The sequence below is a fragment of the Odocoileus virginianus genome, chromosome 9, assembly GCF_023699985.2.
Source record: "Odocoileus virginianus isolate 20LAN1187 ecotype Illinois chromosome 9, Ovbor_1.2, whole genome shotgun sequence".
In the NCBI taxonomy this organism is placed as follows: Eukaryota; Metazoa; Chordata; class Mammalia; order Artiodactyla; family Cervidae; genus Odocoileus; species Odocoileus virginianus.
In genome coordinates this window covers 33,030,548-33,043,948 of record NC_069682.1, presented here as the reverse complement: position 1 = coordinate 33,043,948, position 13,401 = coordinate 33,030,548, and the positions used below count along the sequence as shown (strand labels likewise).

The following is a 13,401-nucleotide window of genomic DNA, read 5'->3' as shown; positions in this document are numbered from 1 at the left end:
TTCGGAAAGCTTGAGTCTAATGATGTACGCCTTTTACCCAGCAGAATACCAATGAGATACCCACGGGCATCCCCCTACCAGGCTCTGAGCTTCAGCCACAGAGCAAGATTCTAATTGACAGAAGCCATAGGGGACTTCATGGAAGATGTGGTCGTGGATGGTGGGGCGGTAGGAAACAGCAGGGAACAAAGATCACAGAGACCATGAGAGCGATCCTTAGAAATGAACTCACAGATGCTTCAAAGTCCCAAGAAGCAGGAAGACATGTAAGTATTTTGTAATCAGAACAGCCTGGTTGCCCCCTGTGTCTCAGCTGTTCCTGGTGCAATGACCCGGCAGCATCCCTCCTCCCCTTGCCCAGGGTTCTGGCTCAAGAGCAGGTTGGTTGGACTTGGGTCATTGCCATTTTCTGCATCTACCAGGTGTGGAAGGGAATGTGAATATCTGTTCTCAGCAGCTTCTGTCTCTGAAGTGTGAGACCCTATTCCTGGCTCACCCCCGTGAAGTCGGCTGCCCTTGAGAAGAATGGATGCTCAGGTCTCCAAAGATACAGGCTCCCTCCTGTCTGTGGGAGGGACCTCACCTGACTGAGCTGAGATGCAGAAAGAGGCATGGACTTTCTCTTCCTTTCTCTGTGGGGCTGGGGGCTGCAAGTCTTCTAGCTGTTGGTGCTTCCCCATTCATGGGCTGGGATTTGGTGATTAGGAGCTCTCAAATCCCTCTTGACAGAGGCAGATCGACCCAAATCCACAAGACCTTCTGAGACTCGCCCAATCCGTGGTTCTGTAATGCCCGTTCTTACAAAGCATAGCCATTTTATTGAACCCAAGCGCTTTCTGTTGAGGGCTTCCCAGGTGGCTCAGTGGTAAAGAATCTGCCTGCCATGGAGAAGACTCAGGTTCGATCCCAGGCTTGGGAAGATCCTCTGGTGGAAAAGGAAACGGCAACCCACTCCAGTGTTCTTGCCTGGGAAATGCCAAGGACAGAGGAGCCTGGCGGGCTATAGTTCATGGGGTTGCAAAGTGTCAGACACAACTTAGCGACTGAGCCTGGACACGCTTTCTGTCATAGCTTAAGGCATTGCCTTGCTCTGGGTTCACAGAAGGTCACCGCCCTCAACTGGGTCTCTTGTCTGGAATCAATCTCTGTATCATCTACATTTTCTAGTTGCTTTTGAATGAGACTGGATTTAAGAGCTAGAGTCAAAGGAACTGTGGTTTAAGCAGAGGGAGAATCCTTCTCTTTCTCTATGATGTGAAGCCACACTGGGGAGCGGGGAGGCTGTGGGGAGCTGGCCTCTGTCCCTCACAGCCCCTAGAGCAAGTGCTGGATGTTGAGGGGTTGGGGGCCACCGGAGTGAGGCCCAGGCTTCTCTGAACCTCCCTCACTGCTGTAAAAAGATTTGGTTTAGAGCCTACTGATTAGTGGCTGTTGTTTTGCTGGCGATTTTTCTTTTCCGGGAAAGATCTCTAAGCTAAGGAGAATGTGTGAATTCTCCTTTTGTTGGGAGATGGCAGTTTTCAGTGAGAGTTGCAGCATTTCATGTTAGTATTTGTACCCTTGTTTCTTCAGTTCTAGAGCAGCCCCTGCCTCTAAGTTTCAGGCATTTTCCAGAACAGCCAAACACCAGGGCACTTTGCTAATCTAAGAAACAGCCTGTGGGCTTCAGGTTAGAAGGAAGGGGAAAGGTATCCTTTGCAGTTCTTTGTGATGCTACAGGGGTTTCAATGTAAAATCCAGCCTTTTATAGAACAATGTAAATTTCAAGCAGAAGGGAGATTTTAGAAATGATCAAATCTAATGTCTAATTGGACATAAAACCCATAGGAATTAAATTACTTGTTCAAGGTCATATATAGGTCCCAGAGCAGGACTTGAAACCTAGGACCCCTAACTCCAACCCAGTGCTTTCCCTGTGGGCTATTCATATAATGACATTTTGATTGCCCCCTTTTGTTTTTGTTCATTGGATGATTCATTTATCTCTAATTTTTTTTTCAAGGAATATTCCCTACGTGTCTATTGCTTTTCCAGACATCAGCTCTGAGATCTTTGAAATGTCACATGTTATTTTCTATATTTAGTGGTGTTTATGGTTTTATAGGTAAGTTAAAGCACTGGAACTGTAGTCTTCCCTGAATAGAACTTTTTACAATGAGGATATGTGATTTAAAAAAGAAATGTTTAGTTTTTTTGTTCTACTTCTATTAGAAACTGCCCAATTATTTTATTTACTTAGTGAAGTATAATTGATGTACAATGTTGTATTACTGCTGTACACCAAAGTGATTCAGTTACACACACACACACATATATATATATTCATTCTTTTTTTAAAAAAATATTCTTTTCCATCATGGTTTATCATAGGATCCTGAATATAGCTCCCTATGCTATACAGTAGGACCTTGTTGTTTATCCATCCAAGATACAATAATTGGCATCTGCTAATCTCAACCTCCCACTTCAACCCTCCCTCAATCCCCCTGGAAACCACCAGTCTGTTCACTACATCCATGATTCTGAGAAACTGCCCAATTTTAGATGCATTTCAAGGGGAGTTTCTTTCCCTGTTTACTGAGATATGGAAAATGTGCTGGGTATACAATGGCCTTTGAGCCATCAAGGTCTTTGCTGAATATCCTCTAAATAACGCACTGTTCTGTGTGCTGGAGGAGATGGTCAAGGGTGAGTGGTCACCAATGGGTGACCTGCTGGCCTAAGACTTCTCCCTCCCACCTGCCTACTTTCAAGGACTGACCCAGATCACAGGAGTGAGTCGGCCATAACCTGGTCTAATTGGCATCCATTCTGGGTTTAGGAAAACAAATAGACGGCAGAAGACGTAGGATGTGTGGACGAAGCAACAATTTGGGTGGTGTCATAGTTAGGGGACTGGGTTTATCGTGAGCTAAAAGGTGACATGCAGGGCTAGGTGATGACGGATCATCACACAATCTTGGCCTAAAGGCCTTTTTCTTGCCGGGCTGCTGGATCTAAAGGCATTTGATTATGGAGCATCTGGGGCTTGACTTGGCTGGGGTTGGCTCCCGGGATGTGGAGGTGTCTGAGAAACTGACTGAAAACCTAATGAATGGATTTCAGGAATTTCCAGGAATACATATTCAATATGCCACTTTTTGTTGAAAAATGAATAAATATAGCCTGTGGGAATGAATGTAGCACTTAGCAGAGCGATTCTCAGTTGGCAAAGAGTTTGTAGTGTATGTATGCTTGGAGCCTTTGGGAGATGAGGGGAACAAGGCAGGCTTTGTTGAGAGCTGAGAACATGCTGAGATGCTTTCTGTGTATCACACAAGCCTCCGCATCATCACTCTGAATTCAGCACATAGATTGTTTTATTTCCAGGTTGTTTTTAAACTTGACATCGTCCTTTGACTTGATATGAGACCTCAATTTCATGGCCAAAACATATATCCTGAAGGAATAGTCACCTTTTCTTTCCCTAAAACAAGGACAACAGCAGTGTACTGGCGGCATCTTGTATTTATAAAGCAACACTTCCACATCTGCCTTGTGAATTTCTTTCTTAGACAAGTGGTCGTAAAGAAGGGGAAGATAGAAACCAAAAGAAGCAGGAGTAATTTAGGTAAAGAATAACTTCCTTTTTATTAGGTTTAACTTGAAACCAGGTATCATATTTATATAAATACTGTGGAAAATATTTAACCTATTCATAGAGGTTAAGTAACTAACTGATAAGCTTTGTAGGGAAGGTCTGTTTAAATGCTCCTGTTAAACTCAAACCGTGCCAGACAATTTTTAAAATTTTCAAATATATAACCATTAAGAAACTGGGAAGAAGTCTGAGGGATATAAAGAATTTCTGGTGAACAAATACAGTTGCTCATTGTAGAAATTGTTGCTACTTTATATATCAGAGGGTGCCAAGTGAGTCAAAAAGTCAAAATAACAGGATTTAGATGAAAGCCTTAATGATACAATTTAGTCTTTGGTAAAGGCTAAGATAAATTCCTTCAGCAGCTGGCTGGAGGAAATCAAAGGGCAGGATATATTAGCTGGGTCTCCTTCTCTGTAAATAATATATGAAATGGTTGGAGTAGCAAGGTTGAGAGGTCTGGGGATGCAAACAGAACTTTTGGGAGACTGGCAAAACTGTTTCTTAGGATAAAAATCAGGTGGTGATACAGTTGTAGATTTCTCCTTTGATTAGAATGATCATATAGCAGTTTCATAACTATGCCAGGACGGCAGGCATAACCCAGGACCAGCACATACAGTTATCTGTCCTTTGAACTTGCCTTCACGGCTAACAGTCTGAACACAATTAAATAGGCCATTATCTTTTGGTTTTGTTTCTTTAGAGAGGCTGGAGGTTCTTACCTACCTTTTAAAGGACTTGTGCTATTTCTGCTGCATTGAAGAAAAAATTTTCATGAAACGATCAGACAATAAAATGTATAACCAAAAAGTGTGTATTCACCAAAAAGTGAAAAATCACATAAAACCTCATTGCCCACAGGCAACCATTTTTACCTTTTTAAATCTACCGATATAAATTATTAGATGATCGAACTTTTAACATAAAAGGGAACCTATTATACAAGCTGTTTAGTAAGCTGAGTTTTAGTCACATTAATTTTACTAATTTGCTAATATAATTAACAGTGATTATCTTTCCATTCAATGAATGTTATTTTTAGTAGCTGCATAGTTTTTCATTAGTTCAAAAAGTACTGGGATTTATTTAACCAGTCCCCTCTTTATGAACATTTGTTTCCAGTGCACTATAAATAGTACTATGTTAAAATTTGGTGCATGTATACATTTTTTATACTCATTTGATTATTTTGTTAGAATTTATTCCTAGAAGTGAAATATGTATATTTTTTCAAGTGTCAGTCAATTTTCCATTTGTAAGGTTTAATAGATTTATGCAGTCTCCCAAAGGAGTGTGAGAATTCCTGTTTCATCATATCAGGGCTAACATGGGATATTAATGATTAAAATATTTTGCCAATCTGAGAGATTCAAAAGAACATTTTGATTTACTATCCATTTCTGTGCTTATTGAACTTCCCTTGTGACTCAGCTGGTAAAGAATCTGCCTGCAATGCGGGAGACCTAGGTTCGATCCTTGGGTTGGGAAGATCCCCTGGAGAAGGGAAAGGCTACCCACTCCAGTATTCTGGCCTGGAGAATTTCATGGACTATATAGTCCATGGGGTCACAAAGAGTCGGACACGACTGAGCAACTTTCATTTTCTTGTCTGTGCTTATTAGTGAAGTTAAACATCTTTTAAAATGCTTATTGGGCATAAGTATTTCTTATGTAAGTCGTTCTGTCTGTCCTATAGGAATCTGATTTTCACAGCTCTCCAAAAGAGTGCATGTCACAGCCTCTATTCAGTTCTTCTCATGTTCTGGTCAACATCACCGTCTACTCAGAACTGGCTTCCACTTCTGTCAACTTTTCCATCCTCTCTGACACCCAGTCTGGTTTATTTCATTTCTGAAACATTTCTCTAATACGTTCCTCTTTTCCATTTCCTCAACCACAGATCTAGATCAGGACCTTCTCTTGTTTTACTTTAGTTGGCTCTTCACTGATAACAAAAGGCCACAGATACCTCTGCTATGTGAGGCAGAGCCCTGAGGCTAGAGGTCGAATTTCCCCAAGTCTCATAAAAGTCATTATTATGAGACTAGCTGGACTATTACTTATTGATATTTGTATCTCTGGTGTCTGACGTATGGTAGGTATGTAATAAACAAAGGAGGAGAAGGGGATCACAGAGGATGAGATGGTTGGATGGCATCACCAACTTGATGGACATGTATTTGAGCAAGCTCCAGGAGTTGGTGATGGACAGGGAAGCCTGGCATGTTACAGTCCATGGGGAAGCAAAGAGTCAGACACGACTGAGTGACTGAACTGAACTGAACTGAAACAAAGGATGGAATTACTTTTCTTATGTCTGATGACTCCCCTAGGTTGTTACCAGAAATATCTCTGAAACACTAATACGATCATGGTCCTCTCTTCTTAAGAAATTTTGCTGATGCCCCGTTGACATAGCTGGGTTTCTCCATCTCAGTCCCTTTGACCCAGATAATTCTTTATTGAAGGACACTGTCCTGTGCATTGTAGGATGTTGGCAGCATCCCTGGCCTCTACCTACATATGTCAGTGGCACCTTCTCCTTCGACCTTGGTGTAGCAACCCAAAGTGTCTCCAGACATTGTCATAAGTTCCCTGGGAGTGAGGGGCGGTGTGCAAAACTGCCCCTGGTAGAGAACCACCAGCTTGGGGGAAAGTCAGACCTGAGCGCGGCTGTGATCTGGGCTCTGCGTCCTCTCTTGCTGTCTCACTGCCTGGCCTGAGCATCCTTGGATGAGCCGGTCCCTCAGCACCTGTGCGACTTCTCACTTGCTGTGTCTTCAGCATCTTAGCAGCAAGGAAGCTTGACTTCCACAACAGACAGACAGGGCACATCCACTCAGACATGAGAAATTTATTTCTGCTCACGTAACCCACTGTGGGGTTGGACATGCTGCTGAAGCAGCCTTCCACCTGTCAGTCCTTCAGATTCTAGACTAACCATGGACTCGCTCATAATTTGAATTCACGCTGTCTTGATAGACAACTTCCAAGATGGGCTGGGGATCATCTCCAACCTACCTGAGGAAAGGTGGAAAAGAGCATTGGAGAGGAAGTGAAGATGTTTATGAATAAGATTGAAAGTGACCCAGGTCTCTCCCACTCTCTTCCCATTGGCGGGAACTCAGTTACATGGCCACACTTCATTTGCAAGGGAGACTGGGAAATGTAGTCCAGCTGTGTCTGAGGATGAAGCAGATGGTGGATTTTCAGATCAGCCAGCACGCTGCCACGATCAGCTCTTTAGTTCAGCAAAACTATGGTTATCCTTGAGGGCTTCCCTGTGGTTCAGACGGTGAATCTGCCTGCAATGCTGAAGATGCAGGTTCCATCCCTGGATTGGGAAGATCCCCTGGAGGAGGGCATGGCAACCCACTCCAGTATTCTTGCCTGGAGAATCCCATGGACAGAGGAGCCAGGTGGGGTAGAGTCCATGGGGTTGGACATGGTTGAACGACTAACACTTTGAAGTCCTAGCTCAACCATCACTCCTAGAATTATGAATTCTGATCTCCCCATTATGACCTTATTTATACACTTTGTTTATACTAGTGTCCTAATAGTATGATTGGTATGGCATAAAAATCATTCTTTTCTCATTGATATCTAGGATGCTTCCTCATACGGTGGGCATGTATCTGTTGTAAAAATGAATAGATAATATTTAATTACATATTATTTCATGGGAATGGCTCACTGACTCACTGAGGGTTTTCTGTCTATTTTCTAATCTCTGTTCTAGGAATCTGGAATACTAGGACAATCATATCACTAATACAAAGGTGAGACAAGGTTATTTACAATTTCTCAGCCTCACTTGAGGTCTCAGAAAGATGGAAGGAAGGTCTTCTCTTTCTTCTAGGGCCTGCTTTCCAGAAGCCTCAGCCTCCCTGTGCTGTCCACAGATCACCTTTCTGCTGACTTTCCCCCAACCTCCTTCTACCTAACCCCCAGTTCTTGGGGTTCAGTGACAATCCTCCCACCAGAGATTGTTAATCGTGAGGAATCATTGACTGATTCATTCCTTATATTGGGAGTTTGGGATCTCTATTCTGAAAGGCCTACCATGTTTTTTTTCAATCCACATTTGCAATTTGACATTTTTCCAAGGAAACAAAAGTAATAGTTAAAGGAAGAAAGGTGCCTACCATGTATAAATTCTAGACAGACTTTTTTTACCAATGGGAATTCTGTGTCTTAGAAATAAACAAGTCTTCCTTTGAACACTGGCTCTGTAGTTGCCAAGGTAAACAGGAGTCAAGGTCTAGGTGCCTTTGATGGCTGTGTTCTTATTAACTAAACGGGGATAAGAACGAAAGTATTGCTGCAATGAATGTTCAAGGGAATGAGCACCCATTTAAGGCTGTAACCAGGCCAGAATTTCCTTTCTAAGGCCAAGCAGAATCCAGTCCAAAAACATGAACACAACAAGAATGTTTCTGGTCATTTTTCTCAAATCCACCAGAGGGTTCCCACTGAGTTTTCTGACACACTTAGTCTATATACTGCAGGACAAGGGAGCGTTTATGTAAAATGTCTACCCCCCCGCCCCCAGCACACACACAACTTACTCTGACAATTCCAAGCCTCACTTTCTCCTCTGCTTGGGTTGACATCTGAGAAGGGAGACCACAACTGCATACCATTTTATAGATCTGCCTGATTAAAACCAGTTCTCTCTATAGGTCACATCGTGTATGAGACACACGGTTTTTGTCAAAAGACCAACTACCAGCAGAAAGGGTTTTGATGCTATTGCTAGTAAGAAATTAGTAACTAGATCCTGGGTCTGTTTTAAGCCAACTTTATAATTATACTGTTTCAGTGGTAAACCAGACCTTTGAGCCAAGGGTAATTTAGAAATTTGAGATCTGTATTCTTCCCCCTCTCTGTCTTTTACTGTTCATCTTTGCTGTCTCTCCATCTTCTGCCTTCAAACATATAATTTTCCTCCATTCCTTCCTCACCCCTGGCTCCTTGTTTCTGTGACCCTCTGTTACAGAAGGACAAAGGCTTCCTGTTCCCCCTTGTCCTTGGAGATCATGGACAGCAGCCTTGGCTGTGTGTGCACACATCTTCTTCTGGGCCTGGATGCCGCTTGGTGAGTGTGTTACCAGCTCAGGCTCCCAGTTTGCCCCTGGGATTGGAGGTGAACGTGGGGCCTTATCCTGTGTGTCTACCAGGTAACCTCTCTCGTCTAAGACTAGAACCACTCTGGAGCTGACATTCTCCAACTCTTGAGCTCTGTTTCTGTAACTTTTTTGCACTCAGAGCTCTTTTTCTCCTCTGTGTGTATACTTTCATTAAAAAAAAAAAATTAATAAAAAAATAATTGAAGTGTAGTTAATTTACAATGTTGTGTTAGTTTCAAGTGTACAGCAAAGTGATTCAGTTATATACCCACATATATATCTTCTTTTTCAGATTCTTTTCCATTGTAGATTATTCCAAGATCTTGAATATAGTTCCCTATGTTATACAGTAGGTCCTTGTTGTTTATTTATTTTATGTACAGTAGTGTGTATATGTTAATCCCCAATTTCTAATTTATCAGAGCTCTTCTGATATAGAAAGATTTATCAAATATTAAAATTGAAACCCAGGGTTTCCCTGGGGAAAATTTTATAGTCTCAAGCTTACCATAGTATTCTATTTCTCCATCTCTCTCTTAACCCTCTTCTGTTTTTTCCCCTCTCTGGTGCAATTGTTTTTCTACTCTTTAAGCTATATTTTGGGATGGTTAAAAAAATTCTCTTAAGTAGACCTTGAAAGCCTAAAATTTTCATTTCAGCTGAAAATCATCCAAACCATATGACTTTCAGTTGAGCATGCCTCCAGCTGGCCTCACACCGCCAAAGACACCCCTGCCCCCCCACCCTCCCCCCCACCTTTTTTTTGGTACCTGACCAAATTTCTTTAGAATCTGGCTGGAATTACACTGATCCGACCCAGAATCATTCAGGGATCACCACGACCAGGTTCCAGACCATTCTTTCGCAGAGCTAGAGAGGTTCCGTTGTAAGCAAATTTGAATGTTTCTTCTCCAGAATTGCTTTCTTCTTTGTTTCTTTTCTTTACTCTTGCTCAGTCCACCTTTGCTCTCCTCCCAGGGAGCCTGGTTAACTATCCTGTGTCTCCTCGTCTCCCCATGTGTCTCTCTCTGTCTCTTGCCTGGTGCTAATACTTGGCCGCTCATGGTACCAAGGGGCAGCCGGAATTTCCTTCAAGAGACAGCTGGTTTCCATTTCAGGAGTCTCAACATTGTGGCTGCGATGTGATTGTCTTTTCACCTCTAGGTTTGGTCTGACTTGCAGCTAAAACAAAGCTGTTTCCCTCGGCCTCCAGGGCTTCTGGCTGAGCTCCGCCGGCTGCAGGGCCTGCCCAGCACGTCCTGCCACTCAGATGTCACTGGCGTCCCTGTTGGCCACACACCCCCCACCCAGGGGAGAAATTAAGGCGATTTCACTGAGGCCCACTGGTGAGGAAAATTGGTTGATTGAGTTATGACTAAATGGCTTTTCAAATCTTCTCATTATTCTGGGGGCAGGGAGTTCAGTTGGCAGGGCCCGAAACCTCGCAGACAGATAAAGCCAGACAGGCCTCCTGTGAATGCAGAGGCTTGGAGGCTGTGCGGTGGACATGGACCACCAGGTCTAACTCAGCGGGGCTGCCGAACGCAACCAGTTCCTGCCTGTTTGAAGGGTAAACACTCCAGGATGTGAATGTGAATCCTGAGAGTGGATGCTTTGTCGAGAGTTGTGCTGGGGGTGGGGGTGGGGGGAGCAGCACAGAGTGCTAACAAATGAGGGGGCTGTTTCAAGTGCCCCCACCCCCAACTTCTGCTCCCAGGCTGTCTCTCCTTGGGAAGCCCTGAGATAAGATTATTCATATTTTTTCTGCAAATCACTGAATCAAAGGGAAGCTTCCTTATCTGTATTGTCTGGAAGCCTAATTGAAAGTGAAAGAAAGTGAAGTCGCTCAGTGGTGTCCGACTCTTTGCAACCCCATGGACTGTAGCCTACCAGGCTTCTCCGTCCATGGGATTTTCCAGGCAAGGGTACTGGAGTGGGTTGCTATTTCCTTCTCCAGGGGATCTTCCCGACTCAGGAATCAAACCCAGGTTTCCTGCATTGCAGGCAGATGCTTTACCCTCTGAGCCACCAGGGATGCTTAATTAGGTTGTATCTAAATATATTTATGAACCCTGATCATCTCAGCTACCACAGAGTCTTTTGCCTATATACAAAACACACAGAGTCTTTTGCCTACATGTATATTATGTACACAGGCTTCCCAGGTGTCACTAGCAGTAAAGAACCCACCTGCCAATGCAGGAGACAGAAGAGATGAAGGTTCAGTCCCTGGGATGGGAAGATCCCCTGGAGGAGGAAATGGCAACCCATTCCAGTATTCTTGCCTGGAGACTTCCATGGACAGAGGAGCCTGGCGGTCTACAATCCATGGGGTGGCAAAGAGTTGGACACGACTGAAGCAACTTAGCAATGATATACATGCACAGAACAAGTAGACAGGGATATTATATGTGTACAGTCTCTCCATTTTGTGTATATAAAAATGAAATCTCCTTGCATATGTCATCTGCCAGCATCTTTAACCTGGCTCTGTAACATCTGTATGGTGGCGGACATGTCAGGTAATGTCTGCATCTGGTTTGTCCATCTGTAAAGTAAAAGAGTTGAACTAGCTGGTGTGTTTGGTGGGGAGGTGCTGATCTTGGGAGGTCTCAGCCTTCAGTGGCGTGAAGCAGGGTTTCGGTTCCGGCCAGAGATTGAGGTGGGGTTGCCGCAATAAGGGAGCCAAATCCTAGCCACTCAACTGGTGATGAGTGACAAGGCCCTGACCCATCAGCATTGCTGAGAAGAATCCCCACAAAGATGGGAAGTAGTGAAACAAAGTGTTTGTTAGGAGGATAAAGCATCTGTGGCTAGATACACAGCTGGGCTTAGAGAGTCACGCTCTAGTGGTGGTTTAAATCACTTATAAGGGACATTTCTTCCTGGTTTCCTTCAGCCAATCATTTTGACCTGCCTGGTTCTGAGTCCATGTTTGGTATATCTCAGGGTCCTTCCATGTGTACGTGCATCTCTCAGCCAAGATGGTTCCCAGTGAAGAGGGCTATGGGTAGGATGACATCACTTACTTTGGGGTGGTGCCCCCTCCCTCTTTGACCTCCAAGGAGCTTTCTTGTTGGGAAGGTTTCCTTGACTTTGAGAATCAGAAATATGTGGTCTCTTATCTGAGCAGGGTCCAGTCTCCTCTCTTGATTGTCCTGTTATTGGTATTTTAGAGTTTCAGTCTACAGGGAATGAACTCAAATTGCTTACCCCGGGGCGGGGTGGGGGGGTGGGGGAGTTCCATCTACCTCCTGCCTCAGTGCTTCCTTTTGATTCATACAGATCCAGGGACGAAGCGACATGCTGGGATGTCACAGGAGTCACCCAATTCCCAAGGTTGAGCTCTAACATTGCATGATTCTCATAGTTTTAGGTGGTTTTGTTGGGAGGAGGATCCGCATGCTCTCAGGTTCTGAGAGAGAAGATAGGACTTACTTGGCTGCATAAACAAGACCCGGCCAGGTGAGTTGCCTGTCTTCCTGGAGACCTAGACTGGCCTGCTGGGTTCCAGGCCATGAACAGACCTCATCCAACTTGGCTTTAACGAGACATTGGACTCTGTCTTGGGCAACATGCTTATCAATAAGCCTTAGTGGAGAGCCCTTTGCCTCACCCCCAGATTGCTGTGGCACTCACCCCAGCTCACCATCGGCATCTTTAGGGACATGGTTGCCAGCTCAGATGTCTTCAATGTCACTCTCTTCTGTAAAATCCAGGAGTGGCCTCTCCTTTGCCGTTCTGATGGTGTCAAAAGCCCTCAGCTTAGCATTCAGCTTCACTGGGTTTTCAGCTATCCTTTCCTTCCAACTTTATCTCTAGGAGTCTCCTATAGATCCATCTTTCCAGTGAGAGAGTCTTTTAATTGTTCTGTTCCTTGCTGTGACACCCCACCACCCCACCACCCACTGCCATCCCACATTTGTTCTGTGTTAGGCTTTTGTGTGGCAGACCTGGAAGACTTCTTATACAAAACCGATGTCTTCTCTTCCCCCATCCTAATCTGCCTTTTGAGCCCCAGATCAGGACCTGCCTCCTTCACTGAGGGCTCCCTGGTGGGTTTGTGGCAAGGGAATGCACCTTCCTCTGACTTTTCAAGTCATCCTTAGTTGGCATGACACTGTCTGCCCTTGTTCTTTCTAGCCTGGGCAGTTCACAGCCCTCCTGGAGGAGCCAGATAGAACTTGGACGGTGTCAGAGGAACCCAAGAGGGTGATGTGAAGCTGGAGACCCAGGTGAAGGGGCTGGCTTAGAAGAAGCAGAGACACTTCATTTGAAGGAGAAAAAGTAGAAGGTAACTTCACAAGAATCTAAGTTTATGATGAAGTATCCATCTGCATGTCCACGGTTGAGGGTAGATAGACACAGTATGCTCATGGAGGCAGGGAAATTTCCTCCATGGTGGGTGCCTTTCAGGCTCGTGAGAATGCTGCAACCTGAGTCTGTACCAAAGGCAGAAATCAGAAAACACGCCCCACTCTCATGGTTCATTTTAGCCCAAAGACTTAAAGCTTTTAAAATGTCAGACAGATATTTGACTTGAGAGAGTGAAAATTTAAAAAGTAAATTAAAAACATACTTGTATTTAGAAATCAATTTTATAATCCCATGAAAACTTTCCTATGT

General features: G+C 44.1%; 1 long non-coding RNA gene across 1 annotated transcript in view; it reads left to right on the top strand.

Annotated features, from left to right (window-relative positions):
* Positions 1–258, top strand: part of LOC110137061 (uncharacterized) — a 58,764-nt gene extending 58,506 nt beyond the window's left edge. The window contains exon 5 of the long non-coding RNA XR_011489251.1: positions 45–258. This is a non-coding gene — a long non-coding RNA (uncharacterized lncRNA). The remainder of the gene's footprint in view (positions 1–44) is intronic.
* The last annotated feature ends 13,143 nt before the right edge of the window (positions 259–13,401 follow it).